Source organism: Canis lupus, chromosome 4 (genome assembly GCF_003254725.2).
Source record: "Canis lupus dingo isolate Sandy chromosome 4, ASM325472v2, whole genome shotgun sequence".
In the NCBI taxonomy this organism is placed as follows: domain Eukaryota; kingdom Metazoa; phylum Chordata; class Mammalia; order Carnivora; family Canidae; genus Canis; species Canis lupus.
Window position 1 is genome coordinate 308466 of NC_064246.1, and position 20428 is coordinate 328893.

General features: G+C 41.5%; 1 pseudogene; it reads left to right on the plus strand.

The window, feature by feature from the left end:
- Positions 1-5561: 5561 nt before the first annotated feature.
- LOC112660884 (protein-arginine deiminase type-4-like) lies at positions 5562-9589 on the plus strand (annotated as a pseudogene).
- Positions 9590-20428: the final 10839 nt, after the last annotated feature.

Below are 20428 nucleotides of genomic sequence, written 5' to 3' on the forward strand. Positions count from 1 at the left end.
ACCACACCCTCTTTACTCCTGTGTGCCTCCCTCACTGTCAGTTCAAACATGTTATGTAAATATATATGTATGTCACCTTTGGGATTAGCTTTTTTCCCTAGACTAGTAACACCTTGAATATTCATCCAGGTTATTACTAATACCAATGGTTCATTCCTTTTTGTTGCTGAAAAGTGTTCTGTGTTTTTATATATATATAATATATATATGTGTGTGTGTGTGTGTGTGTGTGTGTAACATTTTGTTTAACTATTAATTCATTGATAGATATTTGGAGTTTTTGCAGTTTTGGGCTACTACAAAAAAGCTGCTATGAATATACCATTTTTGTCTTCCTATCAGTAATGTATAAGTCATCTAGTTTCTCTGCATCTTCATCATCATTTATCTTAGGACTCTTCTTTGTTTTAACAATTCTGATAGGGATGCCTGGGTGTCTCAGTCAGATAAGTGTCTGTCTTTGGTTTAGGCCATGATCCTGGGGTCCTGGGATTGAGTTTCGCATCAGGCTCCCTGCTCAGCAGGGAGTCTGCTGCTTCTCCCTCTGCCCCTGCCTTCCCCCAGACTCATGCTTTCTCACATTTGCTTACTCTGTCTCTCAAATAAGTAAAATTAAAAAAATATATGAAAAAAATTGATAGGTGCATAGTGATAGCAGTCATTTTAATTTGAATTTCTCTAATGGTGTTTAAAATGTTTTCATCTGGGATCCCTGGGTGGCGCAGCGGTTTAGCGCCTGCCTTTGGCCCGGGGCGTGATCCTGGAGACCCAGGATCGAGTCCCACATCGGGCTCCCGGTGCATGGAGCCTGCTTCTCCCTCTGCCTGTGTCTCTGCCTCTCTCTCTCTCTCTCTCACTGTGTGCCTATCATAAATAAATAAAAATAAATAAAATAAAATGTTTTCATCTGTGTATTTGCTTTCTTGTGTTGCTCTTTGTTGAAACAGTTCTTTTTGTTTTTTGCCCATTTTCTTACTGGCTTGTGGTTTTACTGATGAGTTTGAGAGTACTTTGTATATTCTGGATTGTAGTTCTTTGTCAGATACAAGCATACCTTAGAGGTTCAGTTCTAGATCATGACAATAAAGCAAATATTGCAGTAACGTGAGTCAGATGAAGTTTTTGGTTTCCCAGTGTTTATGAAAATTTTGTTTACACCATACTGTAGTCTGTTAAGTGTGCGATAGGCATTATATCTAAAGAAAAAAGAGTATATACCTTAACTTAAGAATACTTTATTGCTAAAATGTGCTAACCATTGTCTGAGCTTTCAGGGAACTGTAATCTTTTTGCGGGCAGAAGGCCTGGCCTTGTTGGCTGCTGACTGATCAGGGTGTTTGTTGCTGAAGGTTAGGTGGCCATGGCAATCTCTTACAGCAATAATGCAAATTTTGCCACGTCAATTAATGCTTCCTTTCATGAACGTTTTCTCTGTAGCATGTGCTGCCATTTGATGGCATTTTACTCACAGAACTTCTTTAAAAATTGGAATCAGTCTTCTCAACCCCTGCTGCTGCTTAATCAACCAAGTTTATATGATAGTCTGGGTCCTTTCTTGTCAATTCAACCATCTTCACTGCATCTTCAGAAGTAGATTCCATTTCAGGAACTCACTTTTTTTGTTCATCCATAAGAAGCAACATCTCATCTGTTCAGGTTTTATCATAAGATTATAGTAACTCAGTCATATTTTCAGGCTCCAGGTCCACTTAAGAGTTCCATGGTATTCCCACCATATCTGCAGTTACTTCCTCCCCTGAATTCTTGAACCCCTCAAAGTCCTCCATGAGGGTTGGAATCATCTTCTTCCAAATTCCTGTTAATGTTGATATTTTGACCTTTTCTCATGAATCACAAATGTTCCTGATGGCATCTGGAATAGGGAATCCTTTTCAGAAGGTTTCCAATTACTTTGCCCAGATCTATCAGAGAAATCACTATCTATGGCAGCTATAGTCTTTTTTATTTTTTTTAAAGATTTTATTTATTCATGAGGGACACAGAAAAAGAGAGGCAGAGACATAGGCAGAGGGAGGAGAAACAGGCTCCATGAAGGGAGCCCCATGTAGGACTCAATCCTGGGACTCCAGGATCATACCTTGGGCAGAAGGCAGACACTCAACCACTGAGCCACTCAGGTGTCCTGGGTAGTTAAAATGTATTTTTTTTTCTTTTTTGATTGAGAGGGAGTGCAAGGCAGGGGAGGGGCAAAGGGAGAGGGAGAGAATTTTAGCTGGGTATTACTTACCAAAAATTGACTTAAAATATTCAGTAAACTACATTATAAACAGATGTGTTGTCATGCAAGCATTATTGTTCCATTTGTAGAATACAGGCAGAGTAGATTCAACATAACTATTAAGGACCCCCTGATTTTTGGAATGGCAAGTGAACATTGATTTCAATTTAAAGTCACCAACTGCATTAGTCCCTATGTAGTCAGCCTGTCTTAGAAGCCTTGAAGCCAGGCATTGTCTTCTCTCTAGCTATGAAAGTCCTAGGTGGCATCTTATTCCAATAGAAGGCTGCTTTGTCTACACTGAAAATCTGCTGGTCAGTGTAGCTACCTTCCTGAATTATCTCAGCCCAGTCTTCTGGAGAACTTGCTGCAGCTTCTACATGAGCATCTGCTGCCTCACCTGGCACTGTGTGTTATGAGGATGGCTTCTTTCTTTAAATGTCATGAACCAACCTCCTCAAGATTCCAACTTTTCTTTGCAGCTTCCTCACCTTTCTCAACCTTCACAGAATTGAAGAGAGTTAGGACCTTGCTCTAGAATAGTCTTTGGCTTAAGGGAATGTGGTGGTTGGTTTGACCTTCTATCCAAACCAGACAGACTTTCTCCATACCAGTGATTAGGCTGTTTCACTTTCTTATCATCTGTGTGTTCACTGGAGTAACACTTTTAATTTCCTACCAAAACTTTTCTTTTGCATTCCTAATTTGGCTGACACACGAGGCCTAACTTTTGGCCTGTGTTGGCTTCTGACCTGCCTTTTTCATTAAGCTGAATCATTTCTAGCTTTTGATTTAATCTGAGACATGTGCTTTTTTTCACTTATCACTTAGAGGACACTGTAGGGTATAAATTGGCCTAATTTCAATACTCTTGTGTTTCAAAGAATAGTGAGATCCACGGAGAGGGAGAATGATGGGGGAATGGCTGGTCGGTGGAATAGTCAGAACACACATTATTAAGGTTGTCATCCTGTATGGGCACAGTTCTGGTGCCCCGAATAATTATAATGCTAACATCAAAGATGACTGGTTACATCACCATAGCAATAATAATGATAGATAAGTTTGAAGTGTTGTGAGAGTAACCAAAAGGTGACAAAGAGACATGAAGTGAACAGATACTTTTGGTAAAACAGTGCCAGTAGAGTTGCTGGATGCAGGATCATCACAAAACTTTAATTTGTAAAAATATGCAGTATCTGTGAGGTGCAGGAAAGCAAAGCACAGTAAGACAAGGTATGCCTGTATTTGAAAACCTCTCAAATTTGGCAGAAAACATATACAGATTGAGGAAGGAAAGTAAACCACAGAGAATAAATTAATACATTTTAATGCATTGCCATTAATGTGGCCTTCATTGCAGAGACACGTTTTAATCAACCTTCTAAAACTAATAAAAAAAATCTTGAAGTTTGAAGAAAACCTGTGTATTAACTTTTAAGGAACAGCAATACAAATGGCAAGAGATTTCTCACCTGAGACCCTGGAGGCCAGAGTACATGGCATGAAATTGTTCAAGCGATTAAATAATTATGTACTGTGAATTCTATATTAAAAATAGCCCTTGAGAGTAAAAGGGAGATATTTTCTCAGATAAAGGAAAACAGAATTTATTACATGGTGACCTACCTTCAAACAGTGGCTAACAGAAGTTTTTCATGAAAATGAAAACAGAGGAGTCTTGGAAATTCAGAAGAGAAAGAAGGAAATGGATAAAAATATGGGCAAGTACAAAATTATTTTTATAAGTTTCTTAATTATTTCATATTGGAAGCAAAAAAAAATAACACCACCTGATGTGGTACTCTACATATAAAAATACTAAAGATAATTATATTTTGAAATAGAGCCTGTAAAGAACATAGGTAGTAATTTTCTACATTTCATTCAACGTGATAAAACATCACTACTAGTGGACTAGGAGCCAACAGTAAGAAAATGGTACAAAAAATACAATGGATGTTAATTTTGCCCCAGTCATCCCTCAACAGGATCGATTCTGAGGTGGTACTCAGAGTCTGCAGTGGTGTTAGACACTATTTTTTTTTCATGATTTTTTAAAAGATTTTATTTATTCATTCAAAAGAGACACACACACAGAGAGAGAGAGAGAGAGAGAGAGGCAGAGACACAGGCAGAGGGAGAGAGAGAGAGAGAGAGAGAGAGAGAGAGAGGCAGAGACACAGGCAGAGGGAGAATGCAGGGAGCCTGACATGGGACTTGATCCTGGGACTCCAGGACCACAACCTGGGCCAAAGGCAGGCGCTAAACCGCTGAGCCACCCAGGGATCCCCTAGACACTGTTTTTTCTTCAGTGGCACTTTATTAACTTCTCCACTTTCCTGTCCAACTCTCTTCATTCCCTCTGTTCTCCCGAAGTGACCTCCAAAATAATCTGTGCCTGATTCCTTGTCTCAGCTTTTGTGCAAAACCTGAGTAGTACTGTTGGTCCCAAAAGTGGTCCTAGAAATGAGAACTCGAGTTTGAGAATCTAAAACTAGATTGCTTATTAGTCAGATGGCAATGAAGGCCACATTGCTAATGGCAAGTATGAGGATAATCATCATCATCCTGTAATAGAAGGATTCTCCTGTGTGATAGATGAGCGTGAGGTTGGATAGATTTGTATAGTAGCTATAGCACTTGAACAAGATGAGGCAGTGATAAGTTTATGAGTTGTGGAGTTACTGACTTTTCTGCCTTACAAGCCTTGAAGATGGGATGCCTGGGTGGCTCAGCAGTTGAGTGTCTGCTTTTGGCTCAGGGCGTGATCCCAGAGTCCCAGGATCAAGTCCTGCATCAGGCTCCCTGTGTGGGGTCTGCTTCTCCCTCTGCCTCAGTCTCTGTATCTCTCTGTGGCTCTCATGAATAAATAAATAAAATCTTAAAGAAAAAAAAAAAAGAAGGCTTGAAGATACAGGTTCAAGTTAGCTGTCAACACAGGGCACACAGTGAAGGATAGTAGACCTCCATAAAAGCATTCAGAAGATTCTTATGTCCTGAGAAGTGAGGCTGTGTCCTAAGTCATGCTCAAGGTTTAATAGCTTCAGGATGGTAAGGGATTGCAATGGTGCAGGTGTTAAAGACTTGTGTGAAATTCAGGCTAGTGGAAGAACCCATTCCTCTCTAATAGAGAGGAGTACCCTACCACTTCCTGGAGACTGTAGATGCCCAACATGAAGCAGATGCCTTTCAAAATCATACTTGGCCTTCTCAAAAACTACCATACCTATCCTCATTTCTTTCATTAATATTTAATGTAGTTATTGATTGATTTAGTTCTGTAATTTCAATATTTATGTTTGGTTCCTCTTTTTTTATCTCTAATTTTTTGCTTTTTTTCTGTTGAATTTGAATATTTTTAGAATTCTACTTTAATTGATTTGTTGACTTTTTAGCAGTATTTCTCTGCATTACATACAGTATACTTCAACTTTTCACCTTCTAGTTAGAGTTAATAATGTACCATTTCACATAAAATGTCAAAACCTTGCAACCATAAAACTCCATTTACCTCCTCCCTGGCATTGTTGTTTGTGTTATAGTTGTTTTATGTGCATTATAAATCCAAGATGATGTAATTTTTGGTTTCTAGTTGTTATGGACTGAATGTGTGTGTCCTGCCAGAATTCATTTGTTGAAACCCAGACCCCCAATATGATATTAGGTATTAGGAATTGGGGTCTTTGGGAATTAATTTGGATTAAATGTGGTTATGAGGGTGGGGCCCCATGAGTTGGATTTAGGGTCCTTGGTAAGAATCACCAGAGAGCTTGCTTCCTCTTCTGTGCTCTCTGCTACATGATTCAATGAGAAGTTAGCAGTTTTGTGATCCAGAAGAGGGTTCTCATCAGAATTTGACCACGCTGGCACCCTGATCTTGAACTGTCAACCTCCAGAACTGTGAGAAATACATTTATTGGTAAGCTACTCAATATATGATTTTTTGGGGTAACAGTTCTTGTAATGACTGACACTGAGCCAAAATGTAGAGATTAATATGTTATCAATAGAATGGATCAGAACATTATCAAGAATTGCATGATAATCCAGGTCCCTTAGGAATATATTGTGATGGAGAAAACAAGAATTAAGATTGTCACAGGGTAATACAGCAAATACGTACTGCTGTCTACCTCAAGAGAAGGTGCTGATCCACTTCAATTATATAAGCTACACTGTGTCTTAGGAACACTGTGGTCCACAGGCCATCACCACAGATCTCTGTGAGCAGAGGCCTTCTAGTTACGTTTTCATCCTGTGCCCTTTATAGTTTTGTACTTGCTCCACCTTTGTTAGTGTTGCCATCTGGCATCTGCAGTGTCAGAATTCCATCGTCTCCTTCGGCATTTGTGAGACGAGTTCCATAGTAGCATCTCCTACCATTAGTTTTGGCCTATGGAGGACTGTCACCACTAAGCTTACTTGTATCTGTGCTCCCCTCACTAGGATGTTCCTTACCACTTTACTGTCCTTTGGGCCCTACAAAGTTGGCATGGTCTCTGTAGAGTGAACTAGCAATCTCGTTCCTCTTTGTAACTACTGGTGCTTTGGTTTTAAAATTGTAGGATGACATCTATTAGTAGGCTGTTATTTCAGTGGATTTGGGTGAAACGTGTTCTATATGCAATGCTGAAATAGAATGTAAAACAATGCATTATAAGTAATAAGAGTATTTTTCCCAGAAATATATCTTTTTAAAGATTTTATTTATTTGAGAGGAGACAGAGACAGTGGCAGAGATAATGAGAGACAGTGTAAGCGGGGAGGAGAGAGAGAATCAGGCTCCCCACTGAGCATGGAGCCCAAGATGACATGGGGCTTCATCCCAGGATCCCAAGATCATGACCTGAGCTGAAGGCAGTCTGAACTACCCAGACTGCTTCAGAAAATTTTTTAGGATATAGCTCAATTGTATTTTTATATACTATAAATGTATTTTTTCTGTCTTTAATACTTTTAACTCTAGATATCGACATGGCTCATCACTTATATCCTTCCAGTGTTTTCTGAAGTGTAATATCATTGAGGACTTCCTTTACTGGACCCCACCTCCCACCAGCTTGCTGATGAAAAACTTCCTTTTTGTATGTCCTTTGCTTTTAAAGGAAGGGTCACCATGTTACCAACCCCATACTGATTCTTTGAGGTTAAACGTTATTGCTTCTAATAGCCTAGAAATAGAGCAAAGCAGCATCCTGTAAAACTCTGAAAAGAACCCAGAATCTCAACATTTAAAGACATTAGTAGAGAAAAAGAATTTTCTTCATCTTAAACTGCAAGACAGAAAAGTATTCATAGCTCCAAGTGTATGGAGACACACCGGTTCCATCTCTGCTTTTCTTGCTCTGCTAGTAGGGATGGCTTTGCCTTGCCCAGTCTTTAATAGGTAAAGATTAAAACTCTACATAATAGAGGATTTTCATCTGTCTACAAAAGGCTTACTTCGAAATGTGGGTATCTTCAAGTGAAATACAACTGACTTTGCCATTGATGAATTCAGCCTCTATTTTTATTAGCATTGGTGTTGATATTATATCATTTGAATAATAAAATGTCATTTGTTAAAAAAAATTTGCGTTTTTTTATGCAATTCATTTGCTGTTTTATTTAATTCCAAAGGCTTTATAATGTCATGTTTTCTTTTTGTTGGTATGATCGCTTTCTTAATTCAAATCTAAACCATCATGATGATGCACCACTTATTTAGCTCTTCTGTATAACTGGAACACAGCAATCTGTTTCCTCTGTACCTGCTATTTCCTAAACTTTACAGCATCTGCCTCGAATCTGTTTGAAACTTTGTAAGGTACCTTGGTTTTCCACCTCTCACAGTTATGTTCCCAGGACTTATGAGAGGCTCTCTTGGACTCCAACCCCTCCTGCATGGCCGTCGTACATTCCCCTCGGAACCGGCCATCCTGTCCCGTCACTTTGCATGCTACAGGGACGCTCTCATATTCTCCATGCTTTCCTGAAATTAGTAACTGCTGTGGCTAAGGAAGCCAAGTGCAAGCTGACCATCCCCTCCAAGGAACAGAGCAACGATGATCGGTGGATGCAGGACGATATAGAGATCGGCTACATCCAAGCCCCACACAAGACCCTGCCCATGGTCTTTGACTCTCCGAGGAACAGGGGCCTGAAGGACTTCCCCATCAAGTGCTTGCTGGGTCCAGATTTTGGCTACGTGACTTGAGGGCCCGAGACTGGAGAGGTTACTACTTTCCACTCCTTTGGAAACCTGGAAGTGAGTCCCCCGGTCACGGTTGGGAGGAAGAAGTACCCTCTGGGCAGGATCCTCATTGGGAGCGGCAGCTACCCCAGCAAGGAGAGCCAGGAGATGCACCAGGCCCCAGGCTGTGCAGGACTTCCTTGGCGCCCAGCAGGTGCAGGCGCCTGTGAAGCTCTACTCCGACTGGCTGTTTGTGGGCCACGTGGACGAGTTCCTGAGCTTCGTGCCCGGGCCCAAGAAGGGCTTCCGGCTGCTGCTGGCCAGCCCCCGGGCCTGCTACGCACTGCTGGAGGAGCAGCTCAGTGGGGGGGCCACGGGGAGGCTGCACTCTCTGAAGGCATCAGGAAAAAAAAAAGCAGAAAGTAAAGGACATCCTGTCAGACAAGAAACTGAGAGACCAGGATTCATACGTGGAGAAATGCATCGACTGGAACCGGGAGGTGCTGAAGCGGGAGCTGGGCCTGAGTGAGAGGGACATCGTGGACATCCCCCAGCTCTTCAAGCTCCAGGAGGAGAACAGTGGGATCCTCAAGGATGAAGCCTATTTTCCAAACATGGTGAACATGCTGGTGCTGGGGAAGCACCTGGGCATCCCCAAGCCCTTCGGTCCCATCATCAATGGCCAGTGCTGCCTGGAGGAGAAGGTGCGGTCCTTGCTGGAGCTGCTGGGCCTGCACTGCACCTTCATCGACGACTTCTACGCCTACCACATGCAGCACGGGGAGGTCCACTGGGGCACCAATGTGCGCCGGCAGCCCTTCTCCTTCAAGTGGTGGAACATGGTGCCCTGAGCCCGCCTCCACCCGCCACCCAGGAGTCCTTGCCCTCCCGAAGCTCCGAAGCTCCCGGCCAGACGCTCTGGTCCCCTGCAGTGTGGCATTGCAAGAGCGCCTGGGCACAGGCTGGCTCCCTGGCTGTAGCCACCCTCCTGGCAATGGCTTGCCCCCTTCCTCTGTGCCCTGGCCTCTGGGGCAACCCCTTCTGAGGACCCCAAGATAGTCCTGGCCTTGCAAACTCGTTTCTGCTGTGTGATGCCACAATAAAGTTTTATAATCTCTTTGTAAGTGAAAAAAAAAAAAGCCTAAGAATAGGCTTTCATCCTAGAACTTACGCAGTCTGCCATAACAAATAACTTACTTTTTTGACCCCTACCTACCCTTTCTTCCCCATCTAGAATTAAATCTCTGTGAGTGCATGGAATTTCCTTTTGTTCACTGCCATAAACCTCTTGCGAAGACTTGTGCCTGGTACATAGTAAGTGCTTAAATGTTGTTGAGGGTATGACCACATTGAAGTTCTTACTGCCATTGGGAGAATACTGCATTGTTTAGAGGGAACTGAAGTTAAAAAAAAAAAAAAAGAAAAATAGAAAGAAAACCTGGGAGGCGGGGCAAGATGGCGGAAGAGTAGGGTCCCCAAGTCACCTGTCCCCACCAATTTACCTAGATAACTTTCAAATCATCCTGAAAACCTATGAATTCAACCTGAGATTTAAAGAGAGAACAGCTGGAATGCTACAGTGAGAAGAGTTTGCGCTTCTATCAAGGTAGGACGATGGAAAAAAATAAAGAAATAAAAAAGCATCCACTGGGGCAGGGGCCCCAAGAGGAGCCGGGCTAAGGCCGGGTAGTGAGAGCCCCTAGGACAGGAAAGCCGAGTCCCGGAGAAGTAGAAACTTTACCAATCTTCCCGGATGGAAAGGCACTTGCAGGGAACTCGGGCAGGATCCCAGGAGGGGCAGTGATGCCCTCAGGCTCCCAGGGGCAGTAACAGGAACTGCGCCCTGGGGGAGAGCACGCAACACACCGCGGGCCGAGCTCCCTAAAGGGCTGGAGCGTGCGCCCAGCTGGGCCCGGGAGCAGCTCAGGCGGCGGCTGGCAGCGGCTCCGCGGCGGAGGGGGGCTGCGCGGCCCGGGAGCAGCTCGGGTGGTGGCTCCATACAGAGGGAGCTGTGTGGCCCGGGAGCAGTTCAGGCAGTGCAGGCCCGGAGCCCAGGGTGCAGGGGACTCAGCCCAAGGTCTGGTGCTCCGCCGGAACAGGTGGAGGCCAGGAGGACACAGGGCAGTAAGGACACAGGACAGGAAGGATGCTCTAGGACACCGGTGGGCCCTGGCTGTGCAGGTTGGCACCCCGCCCCCCCCGCCCCAGTTTCCAGGCCCCTGCAGATTGGGAGACTGCAGTAGTTACTGCGGAAGCTGACTCCAGAGCTGGAGAGCTGGCCACTGCCACTGTTGTTGTTCCTCCTGGTGTCACCTCATAACTGGAACTGAGCAGGGCCGCAAGGGAACAGGGCCTCACAGGATAAACAGCTCCCACAGAGCCGCACAACTGGCAGGGGGCTGGGCAGCTCCCCCAGGTGCACACACCTGAGAATCAGCACAGCAGGCCCCTCTCCCAGAAGACCAGATGAAAGGACAGGGGAAGAGCAAGTTCTTGACCAGGCAGTGCTAGAAAGTTCCAGGGGAAGTCTAGGGACATAGAGTACATAGAATCAGAGGATACCCTCTTGTTTTTTGTTTTCTGTTTGTCCCCCCACCCTTTTTTTCTCTCTTTTTCTCCTTTTTCCAGTACAACTTGTTTTAGCTACTCTACACTGAGGAAAATGACTAGAAGGAAAAACTCACCACAAAAGAAAGAATCAGAAACAGTCCTCTCTCCCACAGAGTTATAAAGTTTGGATTACAATTCAGTGTCAGAAAGCCAATTCAGAAGCACTATTATAAAGCTACTGGTGGCTCTAAAAAATACATAGGATTCAAGAGACTTTATGACTGCAGAATTTAGATCTAATCAGGCCAAAATTACAAATTAATTTAATGAGATGCAATCCAAACTGGAGGTTCTAATGACGAGGATTAATGAGGTAGAAGGACGAGTGAGTGATATACAAGACAAGTTGATGGCAAGGAAGGTAGCTGAGGAAAAAAGAAAAACAAAAGATCATGAAGTTAGGTTAAGGGAAATAAAAGACAGGCTCAGAAGGAAAAATCTACGTTTAATTGGGGTACCCGAGGGCGCCAAAAGGGACAGAAGGCCAGAAAGTGTGTTTGAACAAATCATAGCTGAGAACTTACCTAACTTGGGAAGGGAAACAGGCATTCAGAGCCAGGAGATAGAGAGATCCCCTCCTAAAATCAATAAAAAACCATTCAATACCTTGACATTTAATAGTGAAACTTGCAAATTCCAATGATAAAGAGAAGATCCTTAAAGCAGCAAGAGACAAGAAATTCCTAAACATTATGGGGAGAAGTATTAGGGTAAGAGCAGACTTCTCCACAGAGACCTGGCAGGCCAGAAAGGGCTGACAGGATATATTCAGAGTCCTAAATGAGAAGAACATGCAGCCAAGAATACTTTATCCAGCAAGGCTCTCATTCAGAATAGGAGAGATAAAGAGTTTCCAAGATAGGGAGAAACTGAAAGAATATGTGACCACCAAACCAACTCTGCAAGAAATATTAAGGAGGACTCTGTAAAAAACAAAACAAAAAAGAGGAAGTCCAAGGAAACAATCCACAAAAACAAGGACTGAATAGATATCATGATGACACTAAATTCATATCTTTCTATAGTAACTCTGAACGTGAATGGGCTTAATGATCCCATCAAAAGGCGCAGGGTTTCAGACTGGATAAAAAAGCAAGACCCATCTATTGGCTGTCTACAAGAGACTCATTTTAGAGAGAAGGACACCTACAGCCTGAAAATAAAAGGTTGTAGAACCATTTACCATTCAAATGGCCCTCAAAAGAAAGCAGGGGTAGCCATCCTTATATCAGATAAAGTTTATCCCGAAGACTGTAGTAAAAGATGAAGAGGGACACTATATCATACGTTAAGGGTCTATCCAACAAGAGGACCTAACAATCATGAATATTTATACCCCGAATGTGGGAGCTGCCAAGTATATCAATTAATAACCAAAGACATACTTAGATAATAATACACTTATACTTGGAGACTTGACACTGCTTTCTGCAATAAATAGATCTTCTAAGCACAACATCTCCAAAGAAACAAGAGCTTTATTTTTTTTTAATTTTTATTTATTTATAATAGTCACAGAGGGAGAGAGAGAGAGAGGCAGAGACACAGGCAGAGGGAGAAGCAGGCTCCATGCACCGGGACCCCGACGTGGGATTCGATCCTGGGTCGCCAGAACCACGCCCTGGGCCAAAGGCAGGCGCCAAACCACTGCGCCACCCAGGGATCCCGAAACAAGAGCTTTAAATGATACACTGAACTAGATGGATTTTTTTTTCTTAAAGATTTATTTATGACAGACAGAGAGAGAGAGAGAGAGAGAGAGAGAGAGGCAGAGACACAGGAGGATGGAGAAGCAGGCTCCATGCGGGGAGCCTGACGTGGGACTCGATCCCGGGACTCCAGAATCGCGCCCTGGGCCAAAGGCAGGCGCTAAACCGCTGAGCCACCCAGGCATTCCTCTGGACTAGATGGATTTCACAGATACTTACAGAACTTTACAACTAAACGCAACTGAGTACACACATTCTTCTCAAGTGCACATGGAACTTTCTCCAGAATAGAGCACATACTGGGTCACAAATCAGGTCTTAATGGATACGAAAAGATTGGGGTGTCCCCTGCATATTTTCAGACCATAATGCTTTAAAACTACAACTAAACCACAAGAAGTTTGGAAGGATTTCAAACACGTGGAGGTTAAGGACCATCCTCCTAAAAGATTAAAGGGTCAGGTAGGAAATTAGAGAAGATTAAAAAGATTCATGGAAACTACTGAGAATGAAGATACAACCATTCAAAATCTTTGGGATAAAGCAAAAGCAGACCTGAGAGGGAAATACATCGCAATACAAGCATCCATCCAAAAACTGGAAAGAACTCAAATACAAAAGCTAACCTTGCACCTAAAAGAGCTGGAAAAGGAACAGCAAATAAAACCTTCACCCATCAGAAAACAATTAATAAAGATTTGAGCAGAACTCAATGAAATAGAGACCAGAATAACAGTGGAACAGATCAACAAAGCCAGGAGTTGGTTCTTTGAAAGAATTAATAAGATAGACAAACCATTAGCCAGCCTTATTAAAAAGAAGAGAGAAGAGACTCATATTAATAAAATCATGAATGAGAAAGGAGAGATCACCACCAACACCAAGGAAACACAAACGATTTTAAAAACTTATTATGAACAGCTATATACGCCAATAAATTAGGCAATCTAGAAGAAATGGACACATTTCTGGAAAACCACAAACTACCAAAACTGGAACAGGAAGAAATAGAAAACCTGAACAGGCTGATAACCAGGGAGGAAATTGAAGCAGTCATCAAAAACCTCCCAAGACACAGAAGTCCAGGGTCAGATGGCTTCCCAGGGGAATTCTATCAAACGTTTAAAGAATAAACCACACCTATTCTACTAAAGCTGCTTGGAAAGACAGAGATGGAGTACTTCCAAATTCGTTCTATGAGGCCAGCATCACCTTAATTCCAAAACCAGACAAAGACCCCACCAAAAAGAATTACAGACCAATATCCCTGATGAACACAGATGCAAAAATTCTCAACAAGATACTAGCCAATAGGATCCAACAGTACATTAAGAAGATTATTCACTATGACCAAGTGGGATTTATCCCTGAGATACAAGGCTGGTTCAACACCCATAAAGCAATCAGTGTGATTGATCATATCAACAAGAGAAAAAACAAGAACAATATGATCCTCTCAATAGATGCAGAGAAAGCATTTGACAAAATACAGCATCCATTCTTGATCAAAACTCTTCAGAGTGTAGGGATAGAGGGAACATTCCTCAGCATCTAAAAAGCCATCTACGACAAACCCACAGTAAATATCATTCTCAGTGGGGAAACACTGGGAGCCTTTCCCCTAAGATCAGGAACAAGACAGGGATGTCCACTCTCAGCACTGCTATTCAACATAGTACTGGAAGTCCTAGCCTCAGCAATCAGGCAACAAAAAGAAATAGAAGGCATTCAAATTGGGAAAGAAGTCAAACTCACCCTCTTCACCGATGACATGATACTATACATAGAAAACCCAAAACACTCCAACCCAAGATTGCTGGAACTCATACAGCAATGCAGCAGTGTGGCAGGATCCAAAATCAATGCCCAGAAATCAGTGGCATTTCTATACACTAACAATGAGCTGGGGAAAGAGAAATGAAGGAGTCAATCCCATTTACAATTGCACCCAAAAGCATAAGATACCTAGGAATAAACCTAACCAAAGAGGTAAAGAATCTATACCCTAAAAACTACAGAACACTTCTGAAAGAAATTGAGGAAAACACAATGATATGGAAAAATACCCCATGCTCATGGGCTTGAAGAATTAATATTATGTAAATGTCAATGTTACCCAGGGCAATTTACACATTTAATGCAATCCCTATCAAAATCCGATGGAATTTCTTCATTGAGTTGGAACAAATCATCTTAAGATTTGTGTGGAATCAAGAAAGACCCAGAAAGGGGAAAGGAGAAATTTGAGTGGGAAATATCAGAAAGGGAGACAGAACATGAGAGACTCCCAACTCTGGGAAACGAACAAGGGGTGGTGGAAAGGGAGCGGGTGGGGGGCGGGGGTGACTGGGTGACGAGCACTGAGGGGGGCACTTGATGGGATGATCACTGGGTGTTATGCTATATGTTGCCAAATTGAACTCCAATTAAAAAGAAAAAAGACCCCGAATAGCCAGGGGTATATTAAAAAAGAAAACCATAGCTGGGGGCATTCACAATGCTAGATTTCAATTTGTACTACAAAGCTGTGGTCATCAAGATAGTGTGGTACTGGCATAAAAACAGACGCATAGATCAATGGAACAGAATAAAGAATCCAGAAATGGGCCCTCAACTTTATTGTCAACTCATATTCGACAAAGCAGGAAAGACTATCCACTGGAAAAAAACACGGTCTCTTCAATAAGTGGTGCTGGGAAAATAGGATATCCACATTCAGAAGAATGAAACTAGACCGCTCTCTTGCACCATACACAAAGATAAACTCAAAATGGATGAAAGATCTAAATGTGAGACAAGATTCCATCAAAATCCTAGAGGAGAACACAGCAACACCCTTGTTGAACTCAGCCACAGCAACTTCTTGCAAGATACATCCATGAAGACAAGAGAAACAAAAGCAAAAATGAACTATTGGGACTTCATCAAGATAAAAAGCTTCTGCACATCAAAAGAAACAGTCAACAAAACTAAAAGACAACCTACAGAATGGGAGAAGATATTTGCAAATGACCTATCAGATAAAAGGTTAGCATCCAAGATCTCTAAAGATCTGATTAAACTCAACCTCAAAGAAACAAAGAATCCAATCATGAAATGGGCAGAAGACATGAACAGAAATATCAGAGTAAGACATAGACATGGCCAACAAGCACATGAGAAAATGCTCCGCATCACCAGCCATCAGGGAAATACAAATCAAAACCACATGTGATACCACCTCACAGCAGCGAGAATGGTAAAATTAGTAAGATAGGACACATCAAATTTTGGAGAGGATGTGGAGAAAGGGGCCCCTTCTTGCACTGTTGGTGGGAATGTGAACTGGTGCAGCCACTCTGGAAAACTGTGTGGAGGTTCCTCAAAGAGTTAAAAATAGACCTGCCCTACGACCCAGCAATTGCACTGTTGGGGATTTACCCCAAAGATACAGATGCAGTGAAACGCCGGGACACCTGCACCCCGATGTTTCTAGCAGCAATGTCCACAATAGCCAAACTGGAAGGAGCCTTGTTGTCCATCGAAAGATGAATGGATAAAGAAGATGTGGTTTATGTATAAAATGGAATATTACTCAGTCATTAGAAACTACAAATACCATTGCTTCGACGTGGATGGAACTGGAGGGTATTATGCTGAGTGAAGTAAGTCAGTCGGAAAAGAACAAACATTATATGGTTTCATTCATTTGGGGAATATAAAAATTAATGAAAGGGAATAAAGGGAAAGGAGAGAAAATGAGTGAAAATATCAGTGAGGGTGACAAAACATGAGAGACACCTAACTCTGGGAAATGAACAAGGGGTGGTGGAAAGGGAGGTGGGCAGGGGGATGGGGTGACTCATAATGTGTCCAAGACTTAGTAAGTACTTATATTGATAAGTAAAAGCGTAAAATAGAATTGATTAGAAAATGTAAAATAACATCATGAGTAGAAATGATACCGTTTAATAAAAGTGTTTCAAGTTGATAATGCATATATTCATGAATATGAATACATACACAAATATGTATAATTAAATATATGTTGCATTTATCATATATGCACAATCACATATTCCCACATGTGTCCACAAGTTCACCTACTCATTCTTCATCTATGCTAGACTGTCATTTTCTCAGACCTTCCTTGTCGCCTTTTTAAAACTAAATATCCTATCTCTAATTCCCTATCCTTTTCTTTTTTTTTTAAATAACACTGGCCATCTGTGTACTACATACTTAACTTTATATTTCCTAAACTCTGTTCCTCCCCTAACATCCTGCCCACCACAGTAGAAGTGTCATTAAGGTAGAGATGTTTTTATCCACTATTTCCACAGTGCCTAAAATAGTTCCCGATGAATCATAGGTACTTAATAAAATTTTGTGAATGAATTAATTTAAGTTTGTGTGGTCATAGAGTATAATTATTTCTTACTGTGTGGAGATTTTTTAAAATGTTTAAAACACTATGAAAAATTCTCCCTCATTGGCAAAAGATATGGGCAATAATTGTATTTAACTATAAGAGCGAATTCCCTTACTCTTTCATATAGTGAAATTATAGTTCACTAATAATAAAAACTTGGAAACTACTTAAATGTTCAACAACTGAAAAGATTCTTGGGATTTTATAAAGTGTCATGTAATAGTTTAATTAAGTTATATACCTAGATCAATATGGATAAATCTCAAAACCATAGAACTGAATAGCAAATTTCAGAAGAACTTACATGTTACCACTGATAGAAAAATTGCAAAGCAATAATAATATAATTATTTCTAGATACGAACAAATAGAGTAAGAGTATAAGTGAACAGGGAGGATAAACAAGTTTAGAATAGTTGAGGGTGGAAAGGCTGTAATTTGGGAAGTGATTTTGCAAAGATTCAAATGGCTTTGATTTTTATAACCTTTTACTTACTACCGGGGGAGGGGGCAGGGATAGGTGGTCATGTTATTCTCCATTCTTTTCTGTTTGTATGAAATATTTAAAATTACCAGGCTTCCAATACCCTGAAAAGGTTATCAGTAGTACAAACCTTGCACCTCCTGTGGCCCTAGTGCATTTCTGGGAGTTGGATTGGTGACACTGAGGGCACATGGCACAGTGGCAGTTTCCTAGCTTCATGGCATGAACATCTTGCTCCTGGAAGTACAGAGATGGCCTGAGATGTGAGAAGTACATGGCATGGCATGGCATGGCATGAACATCTTGCTCCTGAGAAGTACAGAGATGGTCGTGGTATTACCCACTATCTCTGGCTAGTCTCATTCTCATGGGGGGGGGTGTGGGGGGAGGTGTTCACCAGTCTTGCACTCCCCTAAGGAGGATTCTAGGATGAAATAGATTGGCAGGCACTATGTGGAAAGCTGAGGCCAGTCTTGTGATAAACATGTGTGATGGGATGGTCATAATCTTGTAAGGATTCCCTGCCAAGCTGACGAGAGTTTGAGGGGAAAGGGACAGAATTTCAAGTCAAGGGATTGAGGAGATGAGATGATGAGATACTGCTTAAGGTGTTGGAGCCTCTGAACAGATGTCTATGATTATGAAGTCCATATTCTGTCAGAAAGTTAATTAAGAGATATTCTGTACACAGACTTACCCATACCAGATAGTTGTGCTAAAATAGAGGATTGATTTCTGAGGATAAGTGGGAAATCATAGATAAAATAAGAATCTTAATTGTTTTTTTGTTTGTTTGTTTGTTTGTTTTAGGTAGACTTATTACTTTGACAGCTAACAGAAATCATCTGGGAAGTCTACTTTCAGATAGCCTATCCAGGACATCCAAGAAAATACTAATTTTTATGGATTCTCTGAAAAAAATTGAGAATGTAACAGTTAAGTATACATGATAAGTTGTCTCTAATCTGTCAATGTTCTTGTGTTAGCAACTCCACATTAGTTAGATCTGTATCATTTTCCTCATTAGAATTTCTCAGTAATCCTCATTTTGATCAAAACAGTTTTGACCATGAAGCCTCTAGTCTCTTTAGTGCAGAATCACCCATTTCTCAGCTAAGCATCCTGGCCATGCAACAGTGGGTAAACACCTGGGAATCAGAATCAGATGTGTATAAATGATCTTCATGTGCAATATTCAACAGCAGTGTTATTTCTTGGTATTACCCTATTGAATGGATTTATTGTGGTCTATGGGGACTTTACGACTTAAGCTGTTTTGTCCATTTGTCCCAGAGACAGAAATAAATGGACCACATATTCTGGTCATTTTTATCCATGGCTTTATTCTTGTAGCATTTATTATTAAGCATGTAAATAGAGGAAATGATCCTTTTCAGTGTAATGTTAACACTAACATTGATTGGTGTCTCTTTTAACAGGTATAATCTCATTGTAGAATATGTAGCGATGCTTCTGGTGACTTCACTTTTGGAAATTTAGTTCTTAACTTTCAGGCATATGACGGTTTACATGATACATTAGATACTTGGTAATGTCAATTTATGAGAGGAAGATTGAACCTATTTCTCAGTTCATTTTGTAACAATTTCATGAGAGTTTATAGGGATTTTAATTTATTTTTTATTTTTTTTAAAATAAATTTATTTTTTATTGGTGTTCAATTTGCCAACATACAGAATAACACCCAGTGCTGATCCCGTCAAGTGCCCCCCTCAGCCCGTCACCCATTCATCCCCACTCAAGTCCTGCTCCCCTTCCACCACCCCTAGTTCATTTCCCAGAGTTAGGAGTCTTTATGTTCTGTCTCCCTTTCTGATATTTCCTACCCATTTCTTCTCCCTTCCCTTCTATTCCCTTTCACTATTATTTATATTCCCCAAATGAATGAGAACATATGTTTGTCCTTCTCCGATTGACTCATTTCACTCAGCATAATACCCTGCAGTTCCATCCACATTGAAGCAAATGGCGGGTATTAGTCGTTTCTAATGACTGAGGAATATTCCATTGTATACATAGACCACATCTTCTTTATCCATTCATCTTTCGATGGACACTGAGGCTCCTTCCACAGCTTGGCTATTGTCGACATTGCTGCTATAAACATCGGGGTGCAGGTGTCCCGGCGATTCATTGCATCTGTACCTTTGGGGTAAATCCCCAACAGTGCAATTGCTGGGTCGTAGGGCAGGTCTATTTTTCACTCTTTGAGGAACCTCCACACAGTTTTCCAGAGTGGCTGCACCAGTTCACATTCCCACCAACAGCGTAAGAGGGTTCCCTTTTCTCCGCATCCTCTCGAACATTTGTGGTTTCCTGCCTTGTTAGTTTTCCCCATTCTCACTGGTGTGAGGTGGTATCTCATTGTGGTTTTGATTTGTATTTCCCTGATGGCAAGTGATGCAGAGCATTTTCTCATGTGCATGTTGGCCATGTCTATGTCTTCCTCTGTGAGATTTCTCTTCATGTCTTTTGCCCATTTCATGATTGGATTGTTTGCTTCTTTGGTGTTGAGTTTAATAAGTTCTTTCTAGATCTTGGAAACTAGCCCTTTATCTGATACGTCATTTGCAAATATCTTCTCCCATTCTGTAGGTTGTCTTTTAGTTTTGTTGACTGTATCCTTTGCTGTGCAAAAGCTTCTTATCTTGATGAAATCCCAATAGTTCATTTTTGCTTTTGTTTCTTTTGCCTTCAAGGATGTATCTTGCAAGAAGTTGCTGTGACCAAGTTCAAAAAGGGTGTTGCCTGTGTTCTGCTCTAGGACTTTGATGGAATC